The sequence below is a fragment of the Macrobrachium nipponense genome, chromosome 21 (assembly GCF_015104395.2).
Source record: "Macrobrachium nipponense isolate FS-2020 chromosome 21, ASM1510439v2, whole genome shotgun sequence".
Lineage (NCBI taxonomy): Eukaryota > Metazoa > Arthropoda > Malacostraca > Decapoda > Palaemonidae > Macrobrachium > Macrobrachium nipponense.
This window is the reverse complement of record NC_087212.1, coordinates 56,587,983-56,604,891: the sequence shown is the minus strand read 5'-3', so window position 1 is coordinate 56,604,891 and position 16,909 is coordinate 56,587,983.

The window sequence follows — 16,909 nt, the reverse complement described above, 5'->3', positions numbered from 1 at the left end:
GAGCGTAAATTATTGTAATTAAAATGTCGACCATTATAATTGTATTATGTAAATTTCCCATTTTTCCCCAATAGGTTTATTAAGTTTTGGTCATCGGAATGAGAGCCTGTATGGCTTTGGGCCGGGTGCGTCGACGACACAGTCATTTTGGGGGAATAGTGAGGTGAAGGTCACGCCGAATAGATATGACAACCCTTTATTATTGCTTTCATTACAATTATTGCTTCATACAGCGAGCTCCCGCACAGTCTATAAGAAACAGAATAACAAGAGGGTTGAGAATTATACTATTATGAATTCTGTGGATGTAGCTAACAGAAAATTTGATTATTGAACGGGATCTATATGGCTAATAAGAAATGGTTAACATAAATAAGCAGCGCTGTTAAACAAGGAAACTAAAAATTAAGACTAGAGGGTTATTTTTCAAAAGATGGAGAGGAATTATAGGTATTGAGGTCACCTGAGGTTAAGTGACGCTTGCCATAACCCACATGTCACGACTACCACCACAGGTGCTCTAATGAATTAAGTAAATTTAACCCGATTGAATTGAGAGAGAGGGGGAGGGTGGTATATCGGGTTCCAAAATAACTACAGTAACTACATAACCTCTGCGCTCTCTCCCTTTCTCTGGTTAAAATAAGAAATGATTAGAACTATTACATTTATGACATGAGAGAGAGAGAGACCTTACCTTACCTTACAGACCTTACATCTTGTCGGGTTGCCCCAGGTCCCTCAGTGGTGAGGCACCTCTAATGTCTACCAGAGAGTTGCTAGTACATCTTCCGGTATATTTTGCATCTTCCAATCTTGGATGGTCTGGGATGCAGTTTAGATATTTGTCGAGCTTATTCTTAAACACATCTACGCTCACTCCTGATATATTCCTCAGATGAGCTGGCAACGCATTGAATAGACGCTGCATTATCGATGCTGGTGCGTAGTGGATTAATGTCCTGTGTGCTTTCCTTATTTTTCCGGTATATTTTTGGGCACTATATTCTACCTCTGCTTGCTCTTCTGATATTTTTAGTTCCATGATATTTTCTGCTATTCCTTCTATCTGTTTCCATGCCTGAATTATCATGTAGCGTTCTCTTCTCCTTTCCAGACTATATAATTTTTTAAAGAATTGTAGTCTTTCCCAGTAGTCTACGGTCCTTAACTTCTTCTATTATAGCTGTAAAGGACCTTTGTACACTCTCTATTTGTGCAATATCCTTTTGATAATGTGGGTACCATATCATATTGCAATATTCAAGTGGACTACGACATATGTTTTATAAAGCATAATCATGTGTTCAGCTTTTCTTGTTTTGAAGTGCCGTAACAACATTCCCATTTTTTGCTTTACATTTTGCCAACAGAGTTGCTATTTGATCATTGCATAACATGTTCCTATTCATCATCACACCAAGGTCTTTAACGTGCTTCCTTATTTGTGATGGTCTCATTATTAGGTCCCTTATATGCATAGCTTTCTTTTCTCTGTCTCCATAATTTATTGATTCAAATTTATCAGAGTTAAATACCATCCTATTTACCTCTGCCCAATCATATACTTTGTTAAGGTCTCTTTGTAGAGCGTTCCTATCTTCATCACAAGTAATTTCTCTACTTATTCTGTGTCATCTGCGAACTACTCACTACCGAATCCTTAACATTATTGTCTATGTCTTCAATCATAATAAACAAACAGTATTGCAGCTAACACCGTACCTTGCGGCACACCGGATATTACCTTGGCTTCATCCGATTTCTCGTCGTTTGCAATAACTATCTGTTTTCTGTTGTGTAAAAATTCTTTTAAACCATCTTCCTACTTTATCCACGATATTGTGTTTTCTAATTTTCTTTCGCTAATATATTATGGTCTACTTTATCAAAAAGCTTTTGCAAAGTCTAAATAAACCACATCTGTTTCATTTCCGCTTTTCATATTTTTGAATATGTTTTCACGGTGGACTAACAGTTGGGTTTGTGTACTTTTTCCGGGTACGAAACCATGTTGTCCTTTATTAAACAAATTATTTTTTATTAAATGTTTCATAATATTTTTCTTCATTACCCTTTCATACACTTTCATTATATGATGTTAGACTCACAGGCCTATAATTACTTGCCTCTAGTCTTGATCCACTTTTGAAAGTAGGGGTAATATACGCTAATTTGTGCTCATCATATATCTTGCCTGTATACACTTTGTCTTGAATAATATTGCAAGTGGCTTTGTGATAGAATGAACTACTTTCTTTAACAAAATAGCAGGAATTCCATCAGGCCCTGCAGCAGCTCCATTTTTAATTTCATTATAGCCTGCACAATATCAGCTTCATTAATATCTATGTCAGCTAAATATTCACTATTTTCATCCCTTACTTCTATATCATTATCTTCATTATCTATTCTAGGGGTGAATTCTCTCTTATATCGTCTGCCAGTATGTTGCAAATTTCCTTTTTTTTCATTCGTTAATCTCCCTTCAATTCTCAGCGGGCCTATTTTCTATTCTTCTTTTATTCATCTTCTTCGCATATGAGTATAATAGTTTGGGGTTTGCTTGATATTTAATAGGGTTTTTTCTTCCAAGTCCCGTTTTTCATTTTCTTTTGATTGTATAATCTTTTTTCTGCATTTTCTATCTTACTTTTTAGTTCTATAACTTTCCATGCATTTTTTTTTCTTTTGCAAGACCTTTTTTTTCCACTTTCTGATTTCTGGAACAAGATTCTTCTGTCTCTTGGTATGCATGAATGATGTTTACTTTTCTTCTTCGGCATATATTTTTCCACTATTATCTCCAATATTTTATATAATATCTCCGTATTTACCCTTATGTCATCACTTACGAAAATGTTATCCCATCCCAATCTTTGTTTAATTCTTCATTAATTTCTGACCATTTTATATTTTTACTGTAGAAGTTGTATTTTCCATATCCTTCCCACTTTTTCATTTCTTGCTTATCTCTATTTTCACTTGCTTTGGAATGAACTGTTAATTCTATGACATTATGGTCTGAAATACTCGCATTATAAACTATTATTTCTTTAACATAATTCATCTCGTTCACAAATACTAGGTCTAAAGTATTTTCCTTTCTTGTTGGCAGGTGATTTATTTGTTGAATGTTCTATTCTAGTAGCATTTCTAATAGCTTTTCAAATTGCCTCTTATCTTCTGCACTACTATTACTCTCTTTTTATATATATATAGAGAGAGAGAGAGAGAGAAATTTCCTACCGACATCACATAATTCCACCAATTTACTAAAAAGGATTCCCTACCTTGTAAATCACATCCACCAATACTTTCAGCGTTTTTCCAAAATGCCATTCAACAAGTAATAAGCTTGCAGTTCACGCATTGTACATATTACCATTACATGAAAACCCTTGCAATAACCTTGAAAAGCTTAAATATTATTAGTCAGTGAATATGCTAGTAGTTTAATCAACATTGACAAAAAGTCATTAAATAAAAAAGTAATCAACACATTCTATAATTAAATACGGCCATAGGCAAAAGCAAATATAATTTTTTACTTAAAAGGCCATCGTGATTAGAATCACGTACACTGCATTTTACAAAACCAATTTCTCTCTCTCTCTCTCTCTCTCTCTCTCTCTCTCTCTCTCTCTCTCTCTCTCTCCCCCCAGTTCTTGCGTTATTCATAAACCTCTCTTTCCCAACAACCCCTCCCCCCGCACATCCCCCCCCCCCATCTTTCTCTCTTTCTCTATCTCTCACCAGTTCTTGCTATATTCTTAAACTTTTCTTTTTCTATCTCAATTTCACCCCATTCATCATCTTCTCTCTCTTCTTCTCTCTCTCTCTCTCTCTCTCTCTCTCTCTCTTTCATTTTCTTGTCAGTGTTCGTTTAAAACCAAATCATTACCAACCCCCAAGGCCCATCCCACCCCTTATGTCTCTCTCTCTCTCTCTCTCTCTCTCTCGATAAATCCCACCTGGTCTCCCTTATCTCCTGTGTTCTGGCATCCGCCCTAAAAAGCCACTCCCACTGATACAGTCGTTCAGTATCGACGACAGGATTATGTAAAAGCCTCCTTGGACAGCTCCCAAGGGAGTTCTAATAGAAAGAAAAAGAAGAAGAAGAAGAAGAAGAACAAGGAGAGAGAGAGAGAGAGAGAGAGAGAGAGAGAGAGAGAGAGAGAGGATGAAAGTAGATCCGTATTAAATCGAAATACTCCGGTGAAAAACCGTCTAGAAGTTTTTCTCTCTCTGTCGCGTAGGACAGACTCCGGCACCAAGGATACGCCACAAGGAAATGGAAATAGGGAAGGATCGTAAAGAGATCGTTATGAGGACGTAATTACCTCTAATGGTCGATGTAATCACTTCTAAGGTCCCAATAGTTAAGCCATTTTTTCTGTTTTTTTTTCACCTGTTTTCTCTGTGACAGAGAGAGAGAGAGAGAGAGAGAAACCTGAACTCTTATTCAATTTTAGGAAATATGTTGTGTTTAGTACCAAAGGTAAATGAAAATTCAGTCATGTCAAGATTGGGGATGGTAGGTACACTGGCATAATGGGAAATGGGGCCACCCGCTGGCGAGAATTCAATTTACTTCAGGGAGTTTCGTTGTCTTAACCCGCTGCTTTCCACCACAATGGAGGCAGGAAATTGCTTCCGATTTATATAATCAGGGGACTTCATACTACACTCACCTTTATCAAAGAATATTTTTTTGTTTTATCGCCCATTTCTTTCTGCCTTCAAAAAGTAATTCGATTTATTCCTTCGAGTTTGATTTTCCTTATATTCCAGTTACCTGCGATATCCTTTTCATGCGAAGGCTAACGTTTATTTTCCATCCTCATGGATATGGAAAACACGTGGGGAAAAAAATCAGCAAGTCTTTCAAATAGGTTCACAGCAGAAGGAATGTAAGCTAAGATGACAATTGAAAACTTGATGGTAACTCATTATGGATGGCATAATAACTGGCACTCGAATTATCTGTTAGTTGACACTACAATAACGCAAATACACATGAACACATTTATACATATATATATATGTATAATAGATATATATATATAGATATATATGTATATATAGTATATATATATATATATATCTAATATAGATATATATCATATATGTACATATATATATATATATATATACTATATATATATATATATATATATATATATATATATATATATATATATATAAATGATATATATATATATTATGTAGTACATATCTGTATATATATCATATATATATATATATATATATATAGAATAGTATATATATAGAAAGACAGATAGTGTGTGTGTGTGTGTGTGTGTGTGTGTGGGAACGTCCAAGTGTGGGTGTTATTCGCAATAAGGGCGATGGAGATCTAAAAATGATCTTACTGAAAAAAAAGCGGCCAATCCTAAAGTTAAGGAATGGAAACGTGCCCGCCAAGGGTTTATGTTGTAAAATTTAAATTGCAAAATTTAAACATAACAGTAGGATTAATTGGGGGAGAACTAAGTTTTAGGTAGTGTGTGAATTTTGTCAGTTTGAGAGAAGGGGGGAGGGGGGTGGGTGTGTGGAGGGAATTGTCAACATCACCCTTTTTTGCAGCTTCACTCACCTTCACCAACCATACACTTCATTCACAATTTTTTACGCATTTTTGCATCCCTATCGACTGTCTCAAGTATGACTGGCTTATGACAGGCTTCAGTAGTCCATAAATAAAAAGGATTAAGCATTTCACGAAACCTTCTACCTTTGTCTCGTCTGCGACTCTCCTTTACTCAATCCAGTCACTCTCACAGTTTGCACATCTTGTCAAAATCTTCACTCCAAGTAAAACGTTCAAATCACCCCTAAAAATCACATTTAAGGATCATTTAAATGTTTTACGGAAAGATTTACATACTGTAAGAGTGACTTGATTAAATTTTGAGTAAGGGTGGGTCTGGACAAGATAAAAGGAGACATTGTTGAAATGTTTAATATTTTTATGTGTGGACTCCTGAGGCCAGTCATGCTTGAGACAATAGACGGGGACGTAAACTGTAGAAAAAATTGTGGTTATTGGTGAAGGTGAAAAGAAGTTTCAAAGAACGGTGAATATTTTATAAGTTCTTAAAAGACAACTCTACCAAAAGTAAGTATAATGGTGCGGGATGAAGACTTTGAAGAATATTTGTATCTGGGCATAAATGTGATAAATGACGGAAGGATAATATGCGAAGAACAAGGCAGAAAGAAAGGATTACAATAAACTTATGAAAGATTAAGTAGAAACGTTTGAAAGGATATTTGAGGTAAACTGGAGAAAGTATGGAAGTTGTTATGAGTAATTGTTTATGTATTCTGCACTAAAATAGACTGACCTTTTCGGAAGGTTTTATGATAAATGAAGAATTTTTTCCTTCCTGTCTGGTCGGTTAGTGCCTGATCTATGGCACCATTTCCAACCAGAAAAATTTTTCGGGAGACTGATTGTAATTTACAAACAAATAATCATGAACATTTAAATGCTTATTTACAGGTATATTTTGTATGAAATGAAGGTACTCTAACATGAGAGAGAGAGAGAGAGAGAGAGAGAGAGAGAGAGAGAGAGAGAGAGAGTGAGTACTATAATCCTCATTATATCTTTCGTTCGCTGTGTCACTAATTAGGACTTCTTTCTTCACTAATTAATAAGCTCATAACAACTAATTAATGACGACCGATACGATTCCGCAGAAAAAAGGAGAAATGAGATCTCTCATTCTCTTATTTCCTTTAGAAACAAGAGAGGAAAAAAGTCCACGAACTACTAAATACGAAGTCGAGAGAGAAAAAAAGGGGCGTTTCTTAATTAGCCGAGATCCCTCTAATACGAGAAAGGCGAAGTATTTATTACATCTCGAAGTAAAAGCCTCGCAGACTTATCCCATTTTTAATTCTCCCCGGGATAGAAATCGTCCCCCAGATAAAAAGGAAAATAAAAAGATATATTAGATAAAGGAATAAATAGAAAAATGAATCAACCAATCAGTCAAGTCATTCAATCAGCAAAATCTGTCATTTGTCGCCGCTATGCTATTGCCTTTTCTGCGCTCAGCAAAAAAAAAAAAGAAAAAAAAAAGAAAGAAAAAACTTTTAGCCAAAATAATAATTTGTTATCTGAATTACGTTATAGGATAAATTCATTCGTAACATACATATATTTACCAGTTTTGCCTGATAAAATGCATTCGTGACAAATCTACTTGACCAATTTGGCTTTGAGATAAAATATATTCGTGACAAAGACTTATTTGAACAATATTTTCGCGAGGAAAAATCTATTCGTTCATCGCAGGACTAATTTCCTTATTTTATACCATCTAAATAATAATTAGTTCGAGAAATAAGTTCTTAATCCGTCTATTTCTCTTAAAATTAGATTTTAAAAAATAATTAAAACTCAAAACCAGAAGGCAATATGATGAAGATGCAAAGGAAACGATACTAGTGAATTTAACACCAACCGCCCCACCCCCTTCTCTCTCTCTCTCTCTCTCTCTCTCTTCTCTCTCTCGATGAAACCAGCATTCCTACGCCACATATCCCAAAAGACCGACATGAGAGAGATAATGAGAGATAATAAGTCTAACTTTTACCTTCCAACTCAAGTCACTTTCTTGTATTAACCAAGAGAGCTGGTTATTTCTTACTGCAGTTATTTACCTGCAGGTGTTGCACGAGCGCTGGGCGAGTTACATCCACTGTTTAAAAGTTCTCGTTTGGATGATGATAAATGGTTCATTCTAAACAGCGTAAATAATTTAACAGACACGATTGAACTGCTGTTTTATTTTTTTTTTTTCATTTAACCAACATCCCCATCACCCATATTATTACTATTCTTATATAATCATCCAGTCAATTTCAGTTTATACTGATACGCCTCATTCTCATCCGAACTTAAACCTCTAATAACTTCAAATATTGCGACCATAGCAATAAGAAAATAGAAAAGAAAAAAAAACAAAGAAAAGGCACATTTGCTCGCAGGTACAGCAAAGTTTCTACTAAAAGTACTGCTTGATTTCTTTTTCTACAACTTATCTTCAATACCAGTTCATATGCTTAAGTAAATTTCAATGAGCTTGACCATGAATTTTCCAACGACATCAATAATAATTATGATTTTTTTTCCAGTGGGTTCTTGACTTGGAATAACTGACAACTACTACAATGGAGCTTAAGATAAAAGTTCCTAAATCCAAAACGTCAAACAAAAGTTTCCCAATCTAAAATATCAAAAAAAAAATTCCCAAATCCAAAATGTCAAACAAAATTTACCCAAAGAATCACCCAAATGTCAAACAATTCCACAAAATCAAAAAATCCAAAAATATCAAAAAAGAAACTCAAAAGTTCCCTAATTCAAATTGTCAAACAAATCCCAAATGTCATACAAAAGCTCCTAAATTCAAAATATCAAACAAAAGTTCCATAAATCCAAAATGTCAAACAGAAGTTTCCAAACCTAAAATGTCAAAAAGTTCCAAAAAATCCAAAATGTCAAACAAAAGTTCTCAAACACAACATGTCAAAACAAAAGTTCCAAAAATTCAAAATGTCAAACAAAAATTCTAAAAATCCAAAATTTCATACAAAAATTTCAAAAATCCAAAATGCCAAACAAAAGTTCTCAAATCCAAAATGTCAAACAAAAGTTCCAAAAATTCAAAATGTCAAACAAAAATGCCAAAAATCCAAAATGGCAAACAAAAGTTCCCAAATCAAAATGTCTAGAGCATAAGTTCCCAAATCAAAAATGTCAAAAGTTCCCAAATCAAAATGTCAATGCTTCGCTTCTTTAACAACCCTGCAAGGAAAGCCGTTAACAATTCTCGAGCACCCGAGTCAGAATAGATCCACATGTCCAATAGTTTCATTCTTATGAATATTTGAAAATTTCTTTTTCTGTTCAGACTGACACTGCATATCTTGACCTTCTAGAGAACAGCTTCGACTGAGGTGAAAGAATGAAAGATGCATTGTTCCGCTATGTCAATAAAGTGTCAGCTTTACCAACGAGAGTAAAGGATGAAAAATAAATCAATACTATTCCACAAAAACTATTGAATGGATTTGCATGATAATTTAAAAAAAATCACAGAGCCTTGAGCGATTTTCCAGAGCACTATCGTCAGGAGATTTCGAACCGTCTAGCATTTTAAAGATATAATAGTAATAGAGCCAATAGTTAAAAGCATCTATAAACTACATATGGGCAAGATGTTATGAAGAAGAGCTTCAGCACGTCATAACACCTTTGATTTTACTGCCAACTAGTCTAATAAAAAAGAGCCTCTCTTACAATATTTCTCCCTTCAATGAATTTAATCAGCTAATAAGTATTTTTCGGTAACATCATACGAATATTTTGCAAGAAATGCTAATCAGTGAGGGTAATATGGACCCCTAAAGATCACAGAAGTTACGAATCGTAATAAAAAGAAAACTTAATAAATGTAAATCTGATACATTAACTGTTTCAAGTCATCTGAATGACTGACAAGGCGACTGCTGGCGTGACGTCTCTTATGACTGATGACTGACACCACTTTGCACTTTTAATCTTACGCAGAACAACGCTGACTGAAAAAGTTAATTTTTCCTCGCCTCCAAACAGTCAAACACCCAGAAAGAAGTATGTGGATGGATTTATCACCAAAAACGCATCATCCAACTGCAAATAAAATCGATAAAGAAAACTTCAATACGACCAGTTAAAATTTTTTTTTTTAATAAATAAATGAACTGGGGAGTAAAATGTACTTACCTAAATCTCTCTCCATTTCATTCCACCTCAAACAAAGAGGCAAACTTCTTGAGTAGTAGTTTCGGTTCTTCGTCTTCTTTATAATCATTCCTTCCGAAGAAAGGAAAGAAAAAATAACCTTACTTCAAATATCTTTATGAGAGGTTCTTAATTTCACAGAGAGAGAGAGAGAGAGAGAGAGAGAGAGAGAGAGAGAGAGAGAGAGAGAGAGAGGCGCCAGTCATGAAATGAATGTCGTAGAATACCGTAGCACAGTCTCAAAGGTAGTAGTAACGAAGACAAAAATGGAGAAAAATTGAATTACGTTTTTGGAGGCGGCCGGTAGCCTGGTTGCCAAGCGTCGCCATTAAACCTTATCAAGTGAGAATTAAGAGCGAAAATAATGAAAACGAAACAATATAGTCTGTCTCTTCTTAATTTACTATAGTAGATTCACATCAACCGTGCATCTGATGTCCTAGGCCAGTCCCTTACGACGCTCCTGATTGACTGTTGATAAGCCAATGACAGGGCTGGAAACTCTCTCTCGAGGTGTGTTCACATTGGCAGGATGTATGTTCCACCCCTCCTGAGGGATACGTCTTTCAAAAGTATCCCTCAGGAGAGGTGGAACATGCATCCTGCCTATGTTAACTCTCGAGAGAGACAGTTTTCCAGCCCTGTCATTGGCTTATCAACAGTCAATCAGGAGCTTCGTAAGGGACAGGCCTAGATATCAGATGCACGGGTGATGTTAATCTACTATAGTCTCATCACAACACACGAGATGAAAGCATTTCAACGCTTCAATTATCATCAGTCAATTATTTGTTCCTGTCTGTTTTGTTTTATTTGCATTAGGCCTGGCTAGACACGCCATCATGTCCATCACCCCGCTAGCGCTGCTGGGATTTGTTAAAAAAAATAGAGGCCATTAAACGCATAAAAAATCTAATACCCGGATGAATAAACTTGACACGTTTCGTGTGAGACGATGTTCCTCGTAGAGTCAGAGAAGCAACATCAACATCCTCTATCTAGAAAAATAACAATATCCACTATCTTAAAAAAAAAAATTCCAACACAAAAGATTTATGTTTTTAATGATACTTGGTTGTTACGGCTCAGGCATTATCTTTGCGCTATGAACGAAAAAAATCGAGAAGACTTGCATGCCGACAGTCCTCCTTTCCTTTATTAGAACGAATTCTTTCCCTCCTTTACCTCTATTTACCCTCTACCTATCACTCAGTATACTGACTGGAAGCAACTGCAACAATTCACTAAATGAGCGGACAAATCAATGAATTAATAAACAAACATTTTATAGACTCTTAACAATTAGTGTTACCAGTTATTTGACATGCTTACTTTTAACCAAATACGAACTATTTAATGGTACGGAAGATGGCAGGACGAAAATATAAAAAGAATTTAACCTATAAATAATATGCCTTTCGGAAAAAAACTAACCACAACAATATGTACCATATAAAATGAAAACCTTAAAAAGATCATATTTTCTCACAGTAAAAGGACTGTTGAAGGATAAAATCCCAATGTACCAAAGTATACTTTAAAAATATATATACATTATCGTAATCTTTATTTTGTTTGATCTGCTTTTACTTTTTCAAATAATTGTCTGTCTGCCGTCTGTGAAGGGCACACTAGGGAAATCTGTCAGCGTGACGTCACAACCGGATTAAAGAAAATTAAAGACTGGTGATACGTTAGAAATTGGTCCTGATTCCAATCCAGGTCTTACTTTGAAGATCAAATAAGAAACTAGATTAGTTAAATATTTACTGTTAAGAAGAAACTGTAAGAATATAATCGAAGCATGAAGTTCTAAAATCACTCTCTCTCTCTCTCTCTCTCTCTCTCTCTCTCTCTCTCTCTCTCTCTCTCGCCTTCCTTCCCGAGTTCTGAGAAGACCTATTTATTCAGGGGACTCCCTAAAAACAGGATCAAGAAGGAAATTCGGTTAGATACAGCTTGTTCCCGACTGAACCTTTCCCTTTGTGCTCTTTTAATCCACTTCGGGGCCTGACCAAGACTCGGAAATACCTGGGATGGAGGAACAGGAGGAGAACGACGACGAGGAAGAGGAAGAGGGAGAGGGGGACAGGAGGAGGAAAGAAGGCGGAAGCAAGAGAGGAGGAAGAGGCGAGAGAGGAAGGAAGAAAGGAGTATAGAGAGAAGGAGAGAAGGAGTGGAAACCATTTTACGAGAGAGTGCGATGGAGGAAAACTGAAAGGATGCAGCTGATGTTGCGATTAGAAAAGACCTCAGAAGCTACTTTGAGTGATGGTAGACATATTTTGTGCAGAAAACAAAGAGAAAGTAGGGAATATGGAGGAAGAAACTGGGAAACAGTAAACAATCGGGAATTTCATGAAACTCATTTCTTCTGAAGGTCTCATCCATAGTAGAGTATTATCTTGTCGCAATTGCGAGCAACGGTTTATTTATGTAATGGTCACAAATGGACTTATTACATGCAAACATTAAACATAGTAATATATTTTATATATATTCTGATATGCTTTATATGTATATATATATATATCTTTATATTATATATATATATATATTAATATACACACATACATCATACATATATATATATATATATATATATGATATATATATATATAATGTATATCTAGATATATTATGGTAACAATATACGTATACATACATACATATATATATCTAATATTATATATGTATATATACATATATTTATCTATTTATTATATATATTAATACTTTAACATTGAATTCAAATTACCACGGGAATAAACTCAAAACATAACCTCCCATTACATGCGAGGAAAAGGAAACAAACACGGAAATAGGCAATATATGTACCTATTATAACGCAGACTGAAAGGAACCGTTAAAAAAAGGAGTAATGCCTGATTATTATTGTTTTGCTTTTTTTAAAACCGAATCTAAAGTTGATAACGGACCTTTCAATTTGTGAAGACAAAATTCAGTCATATTCGATTTTAATGCATTGCTAATATATATTCACGCGAGGCTCTTTCAGAATACTTCCGATGATTTGAAAGAGGTAAGAAGGTCGACTATGATAACACGAACCCCGTATGATTGGGCTTTAAAAATAATCATCGATTCGCGTTAACGAAATCGCTCTAACAAGAAACAATATACGAAGCGATATGGCCCTCTCCGTACTCGGTATTATTTTGATGATCTAAGAACATTTCCAATAATGGCAGCTGGATATCGGATTGCATGAAAGGACAAATGCTTTCTTTTGTGCTTTGACCTTCACAGGAACTGGAAAGTGCATAATTTGCTCTCTCTCTCTCTCTCTCTCTCTTTCACACACACACACACGCTTCCTCGTGTTCCAGCCATTGTACTTAGGTAAAAATAAACGAATATAGTAGGTGCAGAACAATAAAACAACAAATATATGATAATATATAACATAATGACAAATTAAAAACGAAAATTAGAACGTTTTGTGTAATAAATAACCAGTAACCTTGGAAAGACATTTATTCGTGGGGAGTTATCTTTGGATCAACAAAAAATAATCTGAAGTTTCAGTTGGTGGTAAGATTAAGCTGGTTTTATGATATGAGGGTACCAAAAATTGTCACGATTAAGAGTTATTAATAGCGTAAAAGCTGTTCACGATAAAAGGAAAATTTCAACACGTGGGACTAAAACGCATTTGAACGGGAAGGTTTCCACGAGATGCAAAAAAAAATAAAAAAATAAATAAATAAATAAAAATTTGACAAAAGAAAGAATATTTAGAAAAAACTGTTAAGTTATCATATCGTTTTTCATTCACCCGAGAAAGTTAGACTGTAAAAATATCGATCTTTCTCTAGAGAAGGACATCAATGAAGAAAGGAATTTTTTATTTCTTTATTGGGGAGACGAAATTCCTCCCTGTCGACTGAAATGAGACATGCGGTTGTATATATGTCTCTCGAGAAGAAATGCTTGCTGTCATCAGATTTAATGAACCTTGACCTGAGTTTTCTCTCTACGGGGGACTGTAAAATGTAAGCGTACAACGTTCTAGTTTTCTGTAAAAGAAAACTATCAAGGTGGCTTTGCTTGTCCGTCCGCACGTTTTCTGTACGACCTCAGATTGAAAAGCTACTGGAGCCAGAGGGCTGCAAATTGTTATGTTTATCATCCACCCTCCTCCAATCATCAAACACACAAAATTGCAACCATCTAGCCTCAGTTATTCCTATTCAGTTAAGATTAAAGTTAGCTATGATCATACTTCTGGCAACGCTATAGGATAGGCCACCCAGCTCTTACAACATTATACGCTGTACAAAAAACGATTGCATTTTTTACTTTAGTTATTTATCCTCCTTCAGTACGGTGAACAAATTAAAAGTTGAAATAGCAGAGCGATAGTTGAAAGATTTGGTCCGTAAACGTTAAGCGGTAGAAAAAGGGAAAAGAAAGAAAATACTATGAGAAATAGACCAATCATGATTCAAAGTGACTAACGACTGCTTAAGTGTCGGCAGGGGTGGAAGTGTCATAAGGTGGTGGGGTTGGTAAGGTTATATTAGTTCCATGCATGATTTGGATCAGAACAGCTGGGAGGAGTTGCTGATTCACCCTTTTTAAATTTATCTAGAAAATCTGAACACATAACTCAGAAACCTTCAGATGGAGGTATAACTGGTAACAGTGGGTTAATGAGTAAACGTTACGTTGTTCATAACAAATGGCCTTTAATAACACTGGTGTATGGGAGACTGGGCAAATAAAGACTAATCTAAGTAGGTATATGAAGTGGTTGATAATACAGAAGTTGCATGCAAAAGAGAATTATCTTAAATGAGGCATTTAGGGGAGGCATGACAGGAGCAGATGCTCTCACATCTGCATCTATATCTATTTTATTTATATCCACATGCACACAAACACATACAGACAATCCCCGGGTTACATTGGGTTTGGGTTAAGTCATTCTTAACTTGGGCTCTTGCCTCATGGCACTGTTAACCGGCTTTACAGCCGCGACTAACAGTGCAGTTGCTATTTAATCCCATTATAATTAGGATGATTCGGAATGGAACCCCGCCGTAACCTGGGGACTGCCTGTATATGTATGGTTTATGTGTTATATATATAGATATTCAGAATGGAACCCCCGCCATATAACTGGGACTGCTGTATATGTATATATATATAATAGTATATATATATATATATATATATTATATGATATATATATATATATATATACATATATATATTTATATAAAAATATAGTGTATGACTGGTGTGTGTGTGTGTGTGTGTAAGGGGCTGTCAATGTCTTTGTATACATAGACATACAAACTTCGGATAGAGACAAAGAAATACCTTGCGATCCGTGTCATCTCACCAAATACAGACAAGAATACAACTTTTATTTTAACCATCGAAATTGGTTAAGACACTGTTTGGATGCAGACCAAACCATCCTAAGATATAACCGGAAACTGAATATCAAGAGAGAAGCTTGGACGGGGGGAACGTAACTTATGAATGAATGGTTACGGAGATAGAAAGGGTGGTGCGTAGGAGGTTGAAACTGAAGAAGAGAACAACCGCAAAAAGAGAGAGAGAGAGAGAGAGAGAGAGAGAGAGAGAGAGAGAGAGAGAAAAACGCCTATCAATCAATTAGATACTATTTCCGTTTAAGGCAAAGAGGATGAAGCGCTTTTCAACGAAATTTCTTAATCTCCTGCGATCCACAAAATGTCACCGAGAGAGAGAGAGAGAGAGAGAGAGAGAGAGAGAGAGAGAGAGAGAGAGAGAGAGAGAGAGAGAGAGAGAGGTGGCAGGACATGGGACTTCCCATGATAAACGCGACAGGGTAAAATCCGATAAAGTTTACGAGAGGAAAGAAGGCAAAGTTCTTCCGCCTTTTTGGTTATGAGGATTCGTAAAGTATTACCTCGGAACGACTTCCAGGTCACGATTTGTTATTTCCCTCCTCCTCCTCCTCCTCCTCCTCCTCCTCCTCCTCCTCCTTCCTCCTCCTCATTCTTTCTCTTGAGTCAATGTCGCTTGTGTCCCTTATTGCCACTGGGTCGTTCATTTTCCCCGAGGCGCTAAGTTATGCTTGTGCGAATGCGGCAGTTTATGTTCGCTTTAGCACCTCCACAAGCAGAGGGAAAACGAATAAATCCACAGCTGTACAATATTCATAAGACAGAAAAGATGAAACAGGAGAGTAAGGAAGAAATACGCAATACAGCAGCATTGCCCACCCTCTGAAATGATGAGAGTTCGTAGGAATCCGAAGACTGCCGTTAGATGAACAAGGAAAGTAGTACATGTGAGAAGTGGTGACCTGAAGATGGCCTCGTGTAAAGAAGAGTTTATCCCCCGAGCTCAATGGAGCACCGAGATATGGTAGCCATAGATCGATCAAATCCCGCATAGGCGAGCTATACTCCAAGTAATGACGCACAGGATATCAACCTTAAAACCTTAAGAACTAGAATGGCGGAGGGAGAATGGTTGTTTCTCAATGGCATGATGAAGAATCTGGATGACAGATGAAATAAGAGAACATGGTAGAAACTGCCACGAAGGCCATGAATTTGACTAGCTTTCGCTGGCATAAGGCTACTCAGTCAACATCGGCAAAAGCATAAATATATAAGTGGGCAGATTTCTTTTGTAAGAGGTAACTGAAGATGAAAACTGAAACTAGTCACTCATCGTCCATCCTCCAAATACTGACGCAAGAATGAACCACCTGCACAGAAAATGGCGGCTCACCACCAAAGCGTCTATGTCCCAGTGCACACATTGCGCCACTCACTTTTATTGCTCGGGTGTTCTTTCATTTCATTGCTGCTAGGACCCTTCTCTTTAACACCCCTTCTACACAATCTAGCCAAAACATTTTTAGATTCACAATTTTACTACCGTCATATGTACACTTTCCAACCCATTTTCATCAATTTTCTCTAGGTGACCAAACCCCCCAAGACACACTAATCTATTTTTCACTAAAGAAAACTATTTTTTTTTTTTTTTTTTTTTTTTTTACCAATTTAACCAGCTGAGTTCCTTTTACGCTGCATATTCAGTGCAAACAGTTCT